The sequence below is a fragment of the Pelecanus crispus genome, chromosome 4 (genome assembly GCF_030463565.1).
Source record: "Pelecanus crispus isolate bPelCri1 chromosome 4, bPelCri1.pri, whole genome shotgun sequence".
NCBI lineage: Eukaryota > Metazoa > Chordata > Aves > Pelecaniformes > Pelecanidae > Pelecanus > Pelecanus crispus.
This window is the reverse complement of record NC_134646.1, coordinates 48,256,492-48,275,190: the sequence shown is the minus strand read 5'-3', so window position 1 is coordinate 48,275,190 and position 18,699 is coordinate 48,256,492.

The window sequence follows — 18,699 nt, the reverse complement described above, 5'->3', positions numbered from 1 at the left end:
AGCTTCTTTCACATATGATTGGGCATCTGGCTGATGGTCACTAGGAGCCCTTGGGCTATCCCAGCAGTTCCAAAAAAAACCCCTACCACCCGGTCAGTAAGTCACACGATGTCACAGGAAAGATACTGTAGCAGAAGAGAGTACTTGCAGGAGTAGGACACAGTCCAGGCTTCTGTGCAGCTCTTTTCCCTTGGAAAACTACTGGACTTTAATCCAGTCTGGCAGAAAGGCCAGCAATATCTTCTCTTGCTCTGGTGTCCCCAGTGAGCGCAGAAAAATTAATTCAATTCCATTTGAGCAAAAGGGAAGGCTATGGCATTACAATACAAAATATCCTTATGAAACTTTAGAAAGGCATCATAGGCTAATTAGAATTAGTCAGAATATACTGAATCTGCTGCTCTGTAAACTGCCTTCTTATGCTCAAATTTGCATAGTATACTCTCATTATGTTTCAAAGGATATTGCAGTTTGCATTGACTATTTTGGAAGAAGGCATGAATAGATAATCATAACTATCTGAGAGTTGGGCCATATTGTCTAATCATTATCATAGCCAAGTTTTTGGGATCAGGTTATCAGTTTCAGTATTTGCTGTTATTTAAGGATTCTGCTGTTAGAAGCATGTAGTCATTCAATTTTCCAGATATACTAGAGGCACTATGAAACCTGAGTTTCCCATGTAGAGAGAATAAATTGTCTGTGTCTCATGAACGTGCTGGAGTGTTCTGAGAACAAGTGCCCAAGTGCACGTTTGGGGACTAATCTTCTCATGGCTACGTGGTCAGTATGCTAATATTTCAAACTAACAGCTAAAATTGGCAATGTGGAAGCAGTTTCACAATGTGTCTGTATCTGAATGATGTCTAACTAGAAACACAGTCTATAGGCTTCAGAAAATTTTGCTAAGTGCAAAAATGTGAGTGTGTGTGCTTGTGCCACTATGTTGGTTGGTTTGGTGCTTCCATTGGCTTTTAAGTTCACAGAAAAAGTAAAGGGATAGTATGCACAAGGAAAGTCATCAATAGTAAATTGAATGTTATTGACTGAGTGAGCTACCAGCTCACAGTCATCAGCAAAAAGAAGCTCACTAATGAAGAAATAAGCCACATGTGTCTGCAGACTGAACAACTTGCATCAGTAAGAAACTGAATACATACAGCTCTGCCAATGGCACAAAGTCCTTCCAACAGCACAACAGAGACAAGATGGAAAGGAGTATGGAAACCATTTATGATATTAAAGAGATCTTGCCATTTTCAACCTCTCTAACCATCATCTTATTACAGAAGACTTAAATATGTCAGAAATAAAATTTACAGGGCATTCACAGGTCTGCAAATCTTCAAGAGTCCTTTGTAATTTACATTGTCAAAATCTTTAGTTAGGTCAATGGTCAGCAAGCAAAGACTGTAATTTGACTTGATACTATTTTTAAAGGGTCATGTGTGTAGTGTTACTTTCTTAATAACTCCACATTGAAGTTTTGGGAAGACAGATTACACAAAACAGAAATTGAGTTGCTCAGTTTAGGTATGCTAGGATTTTCCTAGCATCAGAGAAGATAAATGCCACAATAATTATCACAGTTTGCATCATGATTATTTGTAATAGATATTGTTGGTATCTTTGAATCACTGTGAAATTGGCTCTTGCTTTCAGATAATGTGAAAAGACCACGTGGTGTTCGTGTTGCTTTTTAAAATGTAATTTGCCATCAAGTCTTTTCCATACCTGTATTGTACAAAGGCAGTACATCACTGAGTGTGCTGGTTCAATGTCAAGACCTTGTAAAAGAATGAACATTCTGGACTGAAAAATTAAACAAGTAATCTTTGCATTTTGAAACAGGAGACTACAAATTTCAAGCTACGACAAATTTCTGTCACTCCCAGGACTGTGACTAAGGATTTTTTTCTCTACATTTCTACTGCCAAAGTATTGTAGTGAGTTTATTGAGTTTACATGCTATAATAGCTGGAGAGGTATGCACACTGTCACTCTCTTGCCCATGTAAGAAGTATATAATACTGGTACAGAGACTGCATTGAGTAGGCTGATAATGACAAACACAGGTTGGGGTTTGAGCTTCTTTTCTCTAGTAAATGGTATTGATTTCTCTAGATTCCATGCTGTTCCAGAGTTCTTTCAGGAATGATGCTGGTTTTATGTTAAAGTGTGTTTATACAATTTTTGTCACTACATGCTAGGTTAATGGACACCTACTTCCATCATGTCCAATACTGTCTTGGGGATCTGTCCCATATGTAATTTGTACTATCAAATCTTACTACCTGCAACTGCTGTTTTTCTGTTTGTGTTTTCAGTTGACAATCCAAAATTCATGACAATGCTTGAAGACAGAGGTATAGTTCCTGAAAATTGACAAGAGCTCAGGATAAGTTAGAGGAATTGAATTACAAGGGAACAATAACAGCAAGCAGTGTACTGCTTTTTAGGTTTTTAGACTGAGGAAGGAGTCTGGGGGTTTTTGCCACAATTACATAACTACCTGGACAAACTGGGAAAGAGGGTTCTTCTTTTGAAGTCCCCCAAAATAAAGCAAAATTTAAATTTAATTCAGGCTGAAATCAACAAACAAAAATTTGGAGTGTATCTAGCACAACTTAAAAGTAAATAAAAATACATACCATCCATATAAGTTGAATGAAACATTACTCAGTTCAAAACTAAGTGATTAATTCTGATTCTTAACATTTTTTTAAAGCTTTTGCAACAGCAATTGTAAAGCTGTTGTAAAGCTTTTCTAACAGCAGTTTGGCAAAAACAAATGCATTCATGCATTATATCAGAGTTGTCTGATGTGTATTTTCCCCAAAAAGCTGTGAAGCAGTATGTCCATCTCTGTGCACCTTCAGAAGAAGAAAATTGAAGCAGTCTTCCAATCCAGTTACTGGATTGCTGGTGAGTTACTGATGATGCTCCTTCCAGTTGTAGTAGAGTAACACATTATGACAATAATATATAGATAAAATGCAGTAAAGAAGCTTGCACTGTGCAAGTAATGGATAATCTGCATATGTGCATCATATTTAAATCATATCCTAACACCTCTTTGTACAGTATCCTTTCTATTGAAACAACAAATTAAAGGCATAGGTCAACGTGGTGTTTTCTCCAGACGCTCTGAGTCCTCAGCCCTCTGTTACCTATTCATTATATTTTCTATCATTTCCACTCCCTCGTCCTCATTCTTTTAGATTCTTTCCACAAACCAAACATCCTCACTGAGAATCATATCTCCCTCCCTTCTTCCCTCTCTCCTTTTCCCTTCCTCTTTCTTTCTTCCTTCTCCTCCTCCTCCTTCTGCTTCTCCTCCTTCTCCTTCTCCTCCTTCTCCTTCTCATTTTGTCCTTCTTCTATTTTAGTGGAAATAAGAAATTATGTAGACAAAATCTCAGGGGCACTGACCTGTAAGTTTTTTTAAAAGAAACTGGGGGAAAAAAAAAAACATCCAAAGAAATAGCAGCCAACATCCTTCGATAAAATTCGGAGTATACACTTGTTATGACAAGCTGTTCTTGTTATCAGGAGAGATAAGGACCATGTCTAGCTCCTGTGCAGCTAACAAGTGGGATTACACTTCTGCAACACACCTGAAACGGATGACATAATATACAAATGGGACATAACATGACATTTATTTTAATGCTTTTCATATTGTATGTGTTTAACTGACTGACGTGATCACACAAGTCAATGGTTCTCAAACTGTGTTCTGTGGTCCATAGAAAGCCTGTTCATCACATAGTACTGTTGTCCTCCTACCCTCTTCCAATCCTAACCTGAAGACAGATGAAATACATTAGATACTTTTCTAATAATATTTTACCAGATGGCCAGCTCTTATATTTGTTGTATTTTCCAACTCTTGGTTGAACTGAGATGGCATATTGTCATGGTTTAACCCCAGTCGGTAACCAAGCACCACACAGCCACTTGTTCACCCTCCCTGCCACTGGTGGGATGGGGAAGAGAATCTGAAGAGCAAAAGTAAGAAAACTCGTGGGTTGAGATAAGAATAGTTTAATAATTGGAATATAATAATAATAATAATAATAATATTATTTTTAAAAATTAATGAGAAGGAAAACAATGAGAGAGAGAGAGAGAAAGAGGAACAAAACGCAGGAAAAACAAGTGATGCAACCACTCACCACCCACCAACTGATGCCCAGCCAGTCCCCAAGCAGCAATCACTGTCCCCCAGCCAACTCTTCCCAGTTTATATACTGAGGATGATGTCATATGGTATGGAATAGCCCTTTGGCCAGTTTGGGTCAGCTGTCCTGGCTGTGCCCCCTCCCAGCTTCTTGTGCGCCTCCTCGCTGGCAGAGCATGGCAAGCTGAAAAGCCCTTGACTTAGTATAAGCACTGCTTAGCAACAACTAAAACATCAGTGTGTTATCACATTATTCTCACACTAAATCCAAAACACAGCACTACATCAGCTACTAGGAAGAAAATTAACTCTATCCCAGCTGAAACCAGGACACATATGTTGTTAGTAATGGGAAGAAAGGGAGGGATTAGAATACATTTTATTAAGAAAAAGTGTTTTGAGGAAGTGTGTAAACTTTCTAGACAGGGTCACTGTCACCGCAGCAACCATGGGAGCTGGACTTCAGTTTTTGCCTTCAGACTCTTTGACTGTCGTAAAAATTGCAGCTCATGGCTCTGCCAGGTGATGCTAGCATAGGCACATGCCTCCTTCTGTTTCATGCTGCTGTCACTTAGGAAGAACAGTTATTTTGGAGCTCTGCAGGGGTACCATTTCTCCTTCCCTTTGAATAGGGGCAGTTTTGTGTTCTGCCAACCACTTCTGGTTGGCAGAACACAAAAGACATGTCTGTCCTCTTTGCTTCTTTCCTCTCCCCTCTTATTGGGATAATGACGGTACCATGATGAAGTGTTTGGCTGTGCCGGCAGCAATTAGCTGCTCAAACAGTTGCTTCTGTTCCCTAGAGAAAAGCTAGTAAAGCAGATGAAAGCATCCTGTGGGCTGGATTTGATCCATGGACTACCTGTAGAACCTGCAGAACTCATTAGCATCTCCTCTATTGCTTATATTCTGCTAGATGTAAAGGTATATCTAATTTAATTTAAAATTTTATATTGCTTTAATGAGACAGAGTGTGTTTCATACGGACATTACTTGCAATACATATAGCAGTTTTGTCAGGGTAAAATTATGTGTGTCTTGGACATAAAGTGCTTCCTAGAGGACTTAGTGACATAAATATTTCTACTGCTAGAGAAAGCTGTAAGAAAGTCCACCAGTAAAAACTGAAGAATATGCTAAATAAGATCTTAACCAAGGCTGTATTCAAAAATAATAAAGTTTGATGACTTAATTTACAAACTGCAAAGAAAGCAAGGACACCATGTTTATGTAGAGATTCTACTTACATATGATTTATTATTTCTGAAGACTGAAAGGCCAAATCCCAAGGACTTCAGTGGAAGTTGCATGCAGGATTCTGGCAGAATTACACTCCAGGATAGTAGTTAACTACCTTCTAAGCTCTTACAAGAGATATTAGAGGGTTAAACGCTTAGCTTGTAGCTGTAGCATTTAAACTTGAGCTTGGGAAATTTAAATTCAATAAACATCCTAGATAAGTTCTTTTCAGAAAACAAGTCTCATGCATTTTTATGTGCTTCTGTATTATTTAATATGCTACACCTTACTTGGACATAGTCAGAGTCCTGAAAGAAAATAAAAAATACAACTAGGATAGCTTTTAGATGTACTCTGCCAAATATTATTTTGCCCAGGTGTGGTGGGCTGACTGTGGCTGGACACCAGGTGCCCACCAGAGGTGCTCTATCACTCCCCCTTCTCAACTGGACAGGGGAGAGAAAATAGAACGAAAGGCTCGTGGGTCGAGATAAGGACAGGGAGAGATCATTCACCAATTACTGCCACAGGCAAACCAGACTCAACTTGGCGAAATTAATTTAATTTATTACCAATCAAATCAGAGTAGGGTAGTGAGAAATAAAATCTAAATCTTAAAACACGTTCCCCCCACCCCTCCCTTCTTCCTGGGCTCAACTTCACTCCCGATTTTCTCTGCCTCCTCCCCCTGAGCAGCGCAGGACGATGGGGAATGGGGGTTGTGGTCAGTTCATCACACGTTGTCTCTGTGGCTCCTTCCTGCTCAGGGGGAGGACTCCTCACACTCTTCCCCTGCTCCAGTGTGGGGGCCCTCCCACAGGAGACAGTCCTCCATGAACTTATCTGATGTGAGTGCTTCCCATGGGCTACAGTTCTTCACGAACTGCTTCAGTGTGAGTCCCCCATGGGTCCACAGGTCCTGCCAGGAGCCTGCTCCAGCACGGGCTTCCCACAGGGTCACAGCCTCCTTTGGGCACATCCCCCTGCTCTGGCGTGGGCTCCTCCCCGGGCTGCAGGTGGATATCTGCTCCACCATGGACCTCCATGGGCTGCAGGGCACAGCTGCCTCACCATGGGCTGCACCAGGGGCTGCAGGGGAATCTCTGCTCTGGCCACCTGGGGCACCTCCTCGCCCTCCTTCTTCACTGACCTTGGTGTCTGCAGAGTTGTTCCTCTCACATATTCTCACTCCTCACTCCAGCTGCAGTCTCGCAGGTTCCTCCTCCTCCCCCTCACTTCTTAAATATGTTATCCCAGAGGCACTACCACCTTCGCTGATGGGCTCGGCCTTGGCCAGTGGCGGGTCCATCTTGGAGCCGGCTGGCATTGGCTCTATCGGTCATAGGGGAAGCTTCTAGCAGCTTCTCACAGAAGCCACCCCTGTAGCCCCCCCGCCTGCTACCAAAACCTTGCCACGCAAACCAAATATACCAGGTCATGTGTCGGGTGCTATCATTAGTGTTCTGTGCTAGAAATTTTGTTGTTGTTTGTATATTTTTGTTTTTGTGCCCTTTCTTATGACCTTGGGCCTCAATCAGCTCATTAAAAATTAAATTGCTTATTATAACCTGGCTTCATTTTCCACTTTGATCAGAAAGCACAATTGGTTCCTTAAGTGGATTTACCCATAAAACATTCTGGTAATGAGAATAGAAAAGGCAAGTTTAATAACTTTAATATCAAAACAAAAGCTACAGAAATACTACCCAGAGGATAATAACAAACATTTTATCTAACAAAAAGATAAAACTTGCAATATGAAAATTCTGTTTTCTAGTTTATTAAATTAACATCTTTAACAATTTGAAATCAGTATAATTTCCACTTCTTCCACGGCTAGTGCTCCTCTCCCATCAGCTTGTGAACATTACAGCATTATTCAATTTGTACCAAAATTGTTTGAATTAAAAGGAGGAGCTAAAACTGTTTAAAATCAGAGAAATTTTGCTAAATGCTGTTAATTACTAATTTTTAAACCATTGCTCAGTTTTACTATGTTCACTCATTACTTGCTATCCAGGAATACTTAGATAATTTATCTCATAGGCATTTGTTTACACAAAGATTTGGGAATGGGTGGTGGTACAAATATAACATAAAAATATTTGTAATGTGAAAGCACAAATGCACTTAGTCTGGTCTCCTGACAGGGTCTAGTGGAAAGTATGAGTGTGGGGAAAAAATATATTGATAGTTGTCCAGCATATTAACTAAGCTTTCTGTAACCTTTGGCGCCAGTGATCTTTCTCTTGCCTATATAACCAAACAATCTTAAAACAGAATATTCCCATGTAAACACGAATGTTTGATTTTTTGTTATTCCCTTTTCATTAGTCTCCTTTTTCAAAGGTTTCACTCATTCTGAAAGGAAGTCAAATCCCTGCAACTTAAGTGACTGGTCGCAAACCATGAATGATGAATAGTTCATCTAAGCAGATCACAGTTAAGTCTTGGATTGCAAATGGTTCTGAGCAACTAGTCTGTCAAATATGTCAAACCCGTGCTTGGCAGTCCTTAATGAATAAGGATCCAAAACAAATAATTGAGAATAATTTTAGGAAGAAACATTAAATAAATTTGCTTTTTCTAGTAAGCTAGCTTCTGAAAATTGAATTAAAATTAAAATCAGTATTACTTTTAAATAAATACAGAAAGATGAAACATTTCTTTTAGGATCTCATCATAACATTATAGCTACCAGACAAGGGGTGGCAAGCCTAACATTTGACAGGGGTAGCTGTTTCAAGCCTGGACTACCATACCTTGAAAAAAGAAAGAGGCTTCAAAGATTGTCTGCCCCGTCAGAGAGGTCTTGAAATGAGATACAGAAAGTAGGTGGTGACTTGTCAACTCCAACTAAAATCTCTGAGCATACCCACATGTGGCAAAGGGCTGGGAAGGGTATTTTTTTTGCTCTTATTGCTCACTTGTTTTTCAGTCAAGAAGAGAGAAAGATTTTTCCTTCTTGATCACACTTGCATAGTCACTGTCCTTTTTTTGGTAAGAATATCATATGCAAAAATTGAAGATAGAAATTAAAAGACTGAACATACAATACTTTTCAAGAAGTTTATTCCTCTATATTGTTTTCAGATTTTTGAAGAATGTTTTAGGTGAGAATTTGCTTACTGTCATTCAAATCTTTTGTGTTTAGAATGTTACAAGAAAAACACAAGACAGAAGCAAAATATTTCACACATCTCTGTCCTGTTTGTAAATCTCCTTGCAACTGTCTGAAAAATTATTGATTTTTCTTTTCTTTAAAGTATATTGTATTATAAAGGGTCTTTTCATGATAGATTGTATTAATAAAGAGTCTGTTTATAAAGAAGTTTAATACCCATAAGTTTAACTAATTATTTAAGTTTAAAAACAAAACTGCCGTGTGGATGGAGTGCATTAATAGTCAGCAGCCAGCTGATAATATAGAACATTCAGAGAGCTCTGAATTTGTCTCTGGATATTAATACTTGACTGAATTATTCAGTTTTGCAATCTACTATTCATATATATGTATATATATATTTAAATGAAGACATTTTCCTTGGAAAATCACAATGGCCTAAATCAATCTCTGATTTCTGTAAATAGCTTGAATATATTTCCCCACAAGATGTGTACAATGTATGCAGAATAATTTTTATAATAAATCTATTAGAATCTTTCATGTGTACAAATACAAAGAATAGCAAGATTTTTTATGTGTTCATATTATTTATGGTCACAGTTTGTTTTATGAGTGATTTCCTATATGATGGTGATTATGAACACACTAGTATTTTTCAATCTTAGGCGGAATGTTGTATTAAATCATTTCTATTCAGAACAATATCCTGATATAGGTCAGTGATTTGAAATAAGCTTTGATCCATCATTAAAAAAATACACTGTTTGCATATATATTTTATCTAATATAATGCTTTTGACTGCATTCTGTATTCATTGTGAGCAGATCACTCATTAAGGAAAAATTATTCAGTTCTCAAATTCTCCAACCACTGCCATTCACAAGTGATTATATTAAACCAGTTTTAAAATTAGGGAAGAATTAAGGATAAGAAGAAATAATAAGCAAAACCCTGTTGAAAACCAAAGGATTCAAAATGAAGACATATATAAATATATAATAAAATTGATACACTTATATACTTATATACATAGACGTGGCACTTTGGGACATGGTTTAATAGGCATGGTGGTGTTGAGTTGATGGTTAGACTGATGATCTTAGAGGTTCTTTCCAACCTTAATGGTTCCTAGTTTTACTTTCATTAAAAATAGTCCAGCCACCAAGCCAGGAAACATGAAATTAATTATTACTCTATCCTTAACTGGTTTAGTAGTGGACTTGGTACAGTTAGGTTAATGGTTGGACTTGATGATGTTAAAGGTCTTTTCCAACTTAAATGATTCTATGATTCTATGATTCTACATATGCATGTATATATTTAAACATACAAAGCTATATATATTTACATATATATGTATGCATGTAGACACAAAATAGAGATATGCTTTAAATATATAACCAAATTAATAAAGGGCATATATATTTTTTCAGTATTAAAAATATATGGGATAATCCTAAAGAATATGAAGTATTTTATCTGTGTATCTAAAAGAACTCTTCCCTTCCTTGTCATGGAAAGTGTCTAGAACTGCCTTTATATTATAATATCCATATATCCAATATCCTGTAATAAGTGTGCTGCTTTGTGATTGCACCGGCTTTTTTTCTCATTTTTTAGGTTTTGTAAATAAAGCTGAAGAGTTTTGATATATTGCAAAACATTAGCAGTATCTGGCAGTACTTGGGTTGATTGTTTCTCACATAGAATTATGGCACTTGGGTTAACTTCCAGTAGACATGTAACACTTCATAATGTCTCTATTTCAGCTACACTAAGGTATATGCTCACATGTAAGTATGTGTTCTGTCAATCCCAAACCAAAGCACTGTATCTTACATTTAGTATCTGAAAAGTTACTCTTGCTCAGGTATTTGCATTTTTCCCATTATTTTCAGTTATGTAAGGGTTAGACTATTACATTCATTTTAGCAGGTAAAAATACAAGTTAGAGTTCAAAAGTAGTTTGTTCCTAGTTAGTGCCTAGTGTGATTAAATAGGATTCCGGTCTGAGTTTAGAAAAGTCATGCTACCTTTATTACACAATTTATAAACCAATCAGCTGTTTCACCTCCCCTCCCATCTGTCATCTTATACAAGACTGAGATTGGATTATTTCTTTTCATCCAGGAAGAAGAAGTCATCTAAAATTCTGTTCTGGTAAAACAAAACTGTACTCTTTTGGTATGCGGTTTGTACTTGATTATTTTTGAGATAAGCCTTTGAAAATTCTTTCTGCAGGTAGACCACGTTCACTTGACAGGGGAACGTGCATTTCTAGTGTATCAGCTTGTTTGAAGTAACATCAGGAAAGGATTTGGTCTATTGAGTCAAATCAGTTTCTGATTACTTTTTTTCTTATGGAGACTACCCTGTTTTGTTGGAGTATGTCCCCGTCATACCACTCTGGTTATCGACACACTGAAGAACCGGTGGCTTGTTAAAGGGCAGGTAGCTGAAGGACTGATAACTTTTTGCTCTTTCTCTATCTACCATCCTAATAATCGCCATTAAGCATCAAGAATCTATATATGGAAGTGCCTTTATTACAGGCACAACAATAGTTGCTTTCAGCTATTCTAACACCTGAAACTGGGGTTCACAGTTGTCTGACTTTACTATGATTGTTATCTAGAGTGCTGTGCCTTTCAAAATTATTTCCTCTGCTCCTTTCTCCCCATTTTGACACTTCTATTCTGAATCTTCAGTGAGGCTGTGTGACTTTCTGCCATTTCCTGTTGCTGTATGAAAAACATAAACATAGCTACGGCTTTTAGCTTTCCCCATTATCCTCAAAATCATACAACAGAATTTAATGGGTTTTTTTTTTTGCCATTTCCTTTATGTGCTATTTTTAAGCTTATCTATAATCGCCATCTTCACTTTGTTGCAAAATATATCCAGAAAGATGCTAAGTGTTTAAAAGACTACCATCATCATTCAGTAGAATCAAAATACCCTTTGGCAGAAAATAATAGATTATATGCGATTTGTATGTGATATTGTACTGGATGGATTAGAATTTCCATGAGAGCCTTTTAACATGACACAAAAACCACTGATAGCTAAAGTGCTGGAGAGCACAATCAATTTTTTTTAAATAAGAAAAATATTGGATTTGTTACCTTTTCAAGGACAAAAACTTTTCAAGTGACCTCTAAGGAAAAAATCATTAGGAGAAGTTCCAGGCTCTTGGAAAAACTTTCTCTCACTCTAGGAAGAAAATTTCATTTGGAGTCAGAAGCAGAACATGGGTTCTTTTACAGTGCAATTACTTAATCAGTGCTTCTGAAGATTAGCCTGAAATACTGCATAACTGAATGGAGCTCATTCTTCCTTATAAAAACAGAGCTCTGTTCATTTAACATATATAAAATAAAGTATGTTGCTTTTGCTATAATGCAGTACTCTGCAGTGTCTAATTTCATTCAATAAGAATGAATTTTAATATAATCAATAGATATATTGTAAGTTGCATCTGAAAACACATCATTGCCAAAGAACATACTTTTAAGTTTGTTGTTTTAGTCACATGAATCTTTGGGAATATTTTTGGTATGTCTCTCATTTACTCAGAAATTAAGATGTTTGTTGTCCCTGGTGACATTTCACATAACAACAGTTCAGATGATTTCCAGTTCAATTTAAGTGACAGAAAAGACTTTTCACAGTGTAACACAGTTTTTACAGCTATTTTTTTTTTATAGTCCACCACAAAAAGAACTTGGAGTAGAAAGCTGGTATTTGTCAAATAGTAACCCTCAGTGAGCAGTCCTGTGCTTGTGTTTTTGTAAGGTACCAAACGTTACACTCTTGTGTACAGAAACTAGGCAATTATTTTGCAAATGCACGTTTAACTTAAGCTATAATGAAAATTACTAATGGTGTTCACAGAGTGATGTAAATGTCTGCCAAGAGAGCTCTGTCTTGCTATTTTTATATTTTCTTAAAGGGTAATGGTAACAAAATCTTGTCTAGTGATCTACAAAGTTTGCATTTGTGCCTACTCAGAGGCATTTCAAGTGTTTCAGTCACTGGAATGAATAGAGGATTTGAAATTTCAAGTGCCATGGAAGAGGAATCATGAGGTACCCTATTGTTTTATATCTTACCAACTTTCCCAAAAGTTTGCAGGATAATGTAGGAAAATCCTGGAGGAAAAATCCAGGGCAATTTCTTTATTGTTCATTGATCAGTTTTCAGTTCATTTGACAAATGAATTCTATATTCATAATTTTCTTTTTCTTTTTTTTTTTTTATTACTAGGATAGCCATTCACTATAGTGTGTTATGGAAGATCAAATCTTTGTGGAGTAAATTCAAACCAAGGGAATCTCTTACTGGTTTTACGATCTTTTTAACATAGACTGCTTACTACATCTGAAATAGCAGTTTCTTACATTGTTTACTGACAAAGTATCATCAATGGTGATGTTTTAAATGTTTCTTAGTGTGTTGTATGGTAGAAAGTTTTCTGCACAGTAAAATGAATATTAGCAAGATAAGTGCATGTTAGACAGCAGGAAGACAGTGAAATCTAAGGAAGGTGACCAAAAAGATCCAAAGAAAGATGTTTCATGCTATATACAGCATAGATGTAATGTTTCACATAATGAACTAATATGTGATCTTGTTTCATTTTGTATTACTCTCCACATTACTGAGTCTGTCTATTAACATACAGAACAGTTATAAAAACTATAAAAGAGCTATTGCATCTATTTCCAATATGCTCTGGAAAATCCTGGAACCCGAAAGATGCTGAACACATTTTTAGTCTTCCTTAGCATTTTTCCTTATAGCTTGCCCTTTTAAATTATGCCTTTTAGGTATTTTGGTAGGCATTTATTTCATAGTTCATATATAATTGTGGTTGTGTATTTTAGTAATAAAAGAAAAATAGAGATTTTTTCACTCTGACATACTAGTTGGTTTACACTAACAGTTAAAGCAAAACATGACTTTCTATTTAAGAACTATATTGATAGAAAGATGATTGTAAAGTGGGGAATGTGAAGTTAAGGTGTATATTACTCTGTTCTCCACTTAAATTATCAGACTGTTTTCAACTTTATGATCAAATATTTTCTCAGCTTGTATTAGGCACTGTATTTTTTTAATAAACTATATGAGACAAGCAAACCTAGTCTGTGAAATTGTGTGTACAAAAAAAACGTTATGCTAATATGCCTTAAAAATAAGTTGATAAATGTATTTCCTCAAAGAAATTGTATACTACCCATTGATCATATAATGTACAATTCACAGAGATTAGTTGGTAACAGTTTTCCTTCACTCTTCCCCTTTCTCTTTTCCTCCTTCCTCCTTCCCTCTTCCCCCTTCCTGTCCTCTATGCTTGACAAGACACTGCCTTCTAATTTTCTTTTTGTGAGATCCCCTCAGGCTACTGTTAATTCTGGAAGAAATAAAAAGTACTTGAAATCAGACAGAAAACTGATTTGCTTACAGTTTAACCTGTGTTGACAGTTGTTGGCACATGGAGCAGAGCTGGTGGGATCTTCCTCCTTTATTTCCTGCGAATCACCCGGAGACAGAAATTGGTGCTATGAGCACAGACTATTTCCTCCTAAGATCCTCAGTTCCATGGGGTCACAGATTTAAAGCTTCCATTTACTGGAATTTTATGGCAACTTCTAGACTGGCTAGCTCCAGCAATGGGGTGGCTGAAAAAGTTTATATTAACTTCAACACCTGAATGTCCCTCATTACTAGAGAAGGATCTCTGAATCTGACACTCACACATTAGCAATACTTTTCAAACAAGACCTTTCAGTCCAACAGTACAGCCACTGATTGTTTAATTGTGGTTTTGGTTGAGAAAACTCATTGTATAACGGCATTAATCACATTATTATTGTCTTATTTAAATAGAATACAACGTTCCAGCGAGTAAGCTGTTATAAGTGAATAATCATTAAAAATATTTCAAGAGATAATATATATATATTTATCTATTGCTTTATTCTTGTCATGACACACGACAAGGGATGCAACAACTGTTGCCTACAGTCTCTGCTTGAGCGGCTTACTCTGTCTCCGTGGAAATTAGAAGAATGTCCCTTTATAAGAAATTCAAAGTTCATCCTATATTTGTGTGCACATATTCAAGAAAACAGAGTTAATGTTGTATTTGCAAGCTTAGCATTCTCTTAATGTATTTTGGGCACAGAATTAGAAAAGATTTCACATTCAGTGAATATAAACACCTTAATATACACTCACTGAAGAGTAATATATCTTAAGTAATGGGAACAGGTTTTCCCAGACAAAACCTTTGTGTTATGGGTGACTTCTGATGACTTTTTTATTACATTTTCTTGAAAACATGTGCCTTATGATGGTAGTTCAAATACTAGAACAGCTGCTTTTCAGAAGATGTAGAGAAGTATTATTATGACTGCAAGCAGTTGCTTAAAGTTTGCCTCACTTTTTTTTTTTTTTCCCATAGAAATCTTAGAAAAATATGAGTAGAGACATCAAGTGGCTATTCAGTCAATGCATCGCTCATCTTCCTCCGAATCAAGGTCAGTCATACTCAGTTCGTTCCTGACAGATGTTTGTCTTACCCGTTTTTTTTTAAAACTACAGTGTTTGAAATTCTTTCTGCTTTACAGACAGTGTACTCTAGTAATTCCTTGAAAGAGTAAGAATAAAATAAGAATAAAAGTTAAAATCAGAGTGTGCAGAAGAAATGCCTGCATGTCCACTGTTTTTTCAGCTGTATAACATTTCTGATTTCATGTTCTGCTTAAAAACAGACATTAAAAATCCTGATATAACATGATTTCAGGGAGAAAAGTTGCTGCAGTTGGAACAGAGGTGGTTATCTGTCAGTGGATAATTTAGTGGTTGTCTTTTACTTAGATGGAGCAGATTTTTGGCGAAATTCCCTAAGATTTCACTGAAGTAATGATTTAAGTCTTTGGACCTAAGGCAAAGAAAGTACTTAAATTCTTCACTTTTATTGTTGTCTGTGGGAGTTAGACTCCTCCTGAACGACAGGTTCCATGCAAGTATATACTGTGTGTCTCACTTGTATGTCTCAGCTACTGAACACTTTGAAATACCGAAGAAGGTGTATCTATATTCACAAGGGGATTGATCTAGAGTGCCTTACAGCTTAACTGAACTGGGATTAAGATTACAAATGAAGATGGAGGGAGGAAAGCACCAAGCTGAAATGCACTAATGTTCCCTCCTGTGGAAGTGAGGCTTTCTCTTTTAACTACAGAAGGAAATATCCCTACTCACTTAGCCTGGCTGAGACTGGGTGCTAAATGTGTGGCAACAGAGGGCAGGAGTGACCTGAAACAATCTGGAATTCTCTGTACAAGAATATAAGCTGTAACTTTAAAACAACTCCTAAGTTTCCAACTTTGCTTATAACAGGTGTTTATAATGTCTTTCTAAACATATGGATGTTTTTAAGGATTTCTCCTTAAGGACCTATCTATATGAATTACTCCCATTGCACAAGACATTTCCTAAACATTCTTGAATCACTGGATTCATCTCCATCTCTTTTCTTCAGGGGATCATTTTCTCGATGAAAATTGCATCTGTCAAAAGGAAAAAAGGAAGAATCAAGCATTCTAATGGACTTCTATGTACCAAACACATAATTTTTTGAAATAGGGTGGTATCTTTTTGCTACTGCTGACTTTTCTGCCAGAAATTGTAACATATCTCCTCATAAACTGAAATTTCATATTTCAGTTTCTAAACTCAGCTGTTATGTACAGCAAAGAACACATCTCTATTAGCCGAATAGAGTGAAAGTGCTGCAATTGCTACTCAGAAGAACACAAAACTCAGTGTTTGAAAGGGATGTAAAAACTCTCGTATTCCTCTGCAAGGATGGATTGTGCTCAGTACACATGAATCATCCAAAGCAGCAAGTAAGAATGCATCACCAGTTTCTCACCATGAAGCACAAGAGAACAGGAAATGTGAGCATTTTTATCACTGCCAAATACAAAGGCAGTTTTAAAGAAGGTGCTATTACACCCTGAAATACTTAAATGTAAAACTTTTAATCTGTGTTTAGCTGTGATCAACCCTACTGGTACTTTTGTATGGAAATTTTCTTATTAGTAAATACAAAGGCCTACTACTAAAAATATTCAAAGCAGCCTGAACAAAGAGTTTTTAAAGTTTATTACTACAAAAGAGATATTTCTCTGAAAGCAGAATCTTTAAGTAGTTTCTGTAGATTTTATTATATGAATAAAAAGTAAATTCTGTGTACACTACATTTTATATTGTCTGGAAAAAAATAGCAATTGATGAAAAACACATTTTTAATATTTAATAAATTTATGGTTTTACTATTTGATTATCAGATTTGATGTACTCTACGCTTATCTTTTTCTAAGGTAAAAGGTAGAATGGAATGTTCCTACAAATAGTGTGCAGCTGGACTATCATAGGCTTACCTCATAGAAATGCCTTATAGGAAAATACAGTGTAAAGTCCACACCAAAAAACAAAGTAGAACTTTACAAGATATAACTTTAAATGTACAATCACTTTGTGTGATGCAGACTTTGGATCATTGAATCATTATTGTGCTGGAACTTACGGAGTTGGTGAAACAAACATTGTTTGCAGTAGCACACTGTTTACAAAGATGATTCTGTGCATTTATGGGGAAATACCATTTTTTCTGGTTGCCTGTACATACACTTTTTAACTGCATAAATTCATATTTTGTAAATGAGGGAAACTTATTAGAATGGCAAAACTTCTAGTTCAAAGACAGTATTAAAGCAGTGTAATAGACGTAATCTGTAAGCAATCTTATAGGAGTCATAGTAGTTTCAGAGAGCATAAATGTGCATTGTTCTGAATCCCCCTGAAGAAATTGGTAACGTCAACCTCCTGGCTTTGGTCTGTAAGAAACTTTACCGAGCCAGTCAGTTTGGACTGTCTGGCTGAGGGCGGCAGCTGAGATTTGTGCACTACAGTGTGTGGACCTATGTGTGGTGGTCTGACCCTTCTCTTCTGATAGTATTGTCATTGGTTTCTCTTATGAGGATAGAAACAAGTCACAACTGCATTCTGCTAATGCTTATTTGCAAGCAATTCTGCAAACACATATGCAGGATCTTCCATGTATAGGGAACTGATGCAAAAAGGTTCCAGGATGTAGATTTTCTCCGTAGAACTGCTATTCCAAAAATTCCTTTACCATGGAAGAAAAATTAATTTATGCATGTTTTAATGACAACAGGGGAACACTGACGACCTTACGTTGGAGATGGTTTGTACTTCTAGGAGAACAGAAATCCCACCCTCGTGCTGAGTTGTCTGCGACCTTATAGCTGCCAAGTACATACGAAGTCAATCAACAGCTGAAGTTAGTATGGCTTTCTGTAGGGAGATATTTGCTTAAGAAATAAGTAAGAAAAACCCCATTTCATATAAATATCTAGTTTACCTTATATATACATATTTTTAATTCCAGGAATTTTTAAAGTCAGTATCATAATTTTAACGACTTGAATACTTGGTGTCCTGGCAGCACAGCTGTATATTTGTCAGTCTCATGTGGCCTAACATTCAGCCCATGAGGCAGAGGAGTTCTGAAGCTGGGCCTGAAACATTACTGTACAAGTTAATCAGACTTGGTCAACAATTTTTTTTCTAGTGTGGAACACTAAAATGCTTTTTTGCATTAGTCTCGCCCTTTTAATTTTGGTGCTGTTTTGCCTTTTTTTCTGCCTGTTTATATACAGTGATAACATTTAACTCTATTTCTTTTTCCATGTGTGTCAAGGACCAGACTTGCTCCTCACAAGTAAGTAAGTGAGAGATGATTATGAAGAACTGCGTCCAAGTCTTTATGCAGTCGGTGACCAATAACTTAGTGCTGATCTTTGTATTCCAGGGCTGTGTTTTCTCCACTTGACCACACTGTTTATGGATCCAGAGATATATAGGAGAGGTTTTAAGAGCTTTAGAGCCAGTTGATACTTAGTCTTCTGAGCAGAAACTGGACTGTCAGCTGGAGACACTAGCCCTGAGGAGCCTGTGAAGGATTCACTCACAATTCTCAACAGCTTTAACTAGATTTTCTGTGCCCTGTGCCAGCTGATGCTGCTTTCTCAGATCAGTTGCCTTCAGTTC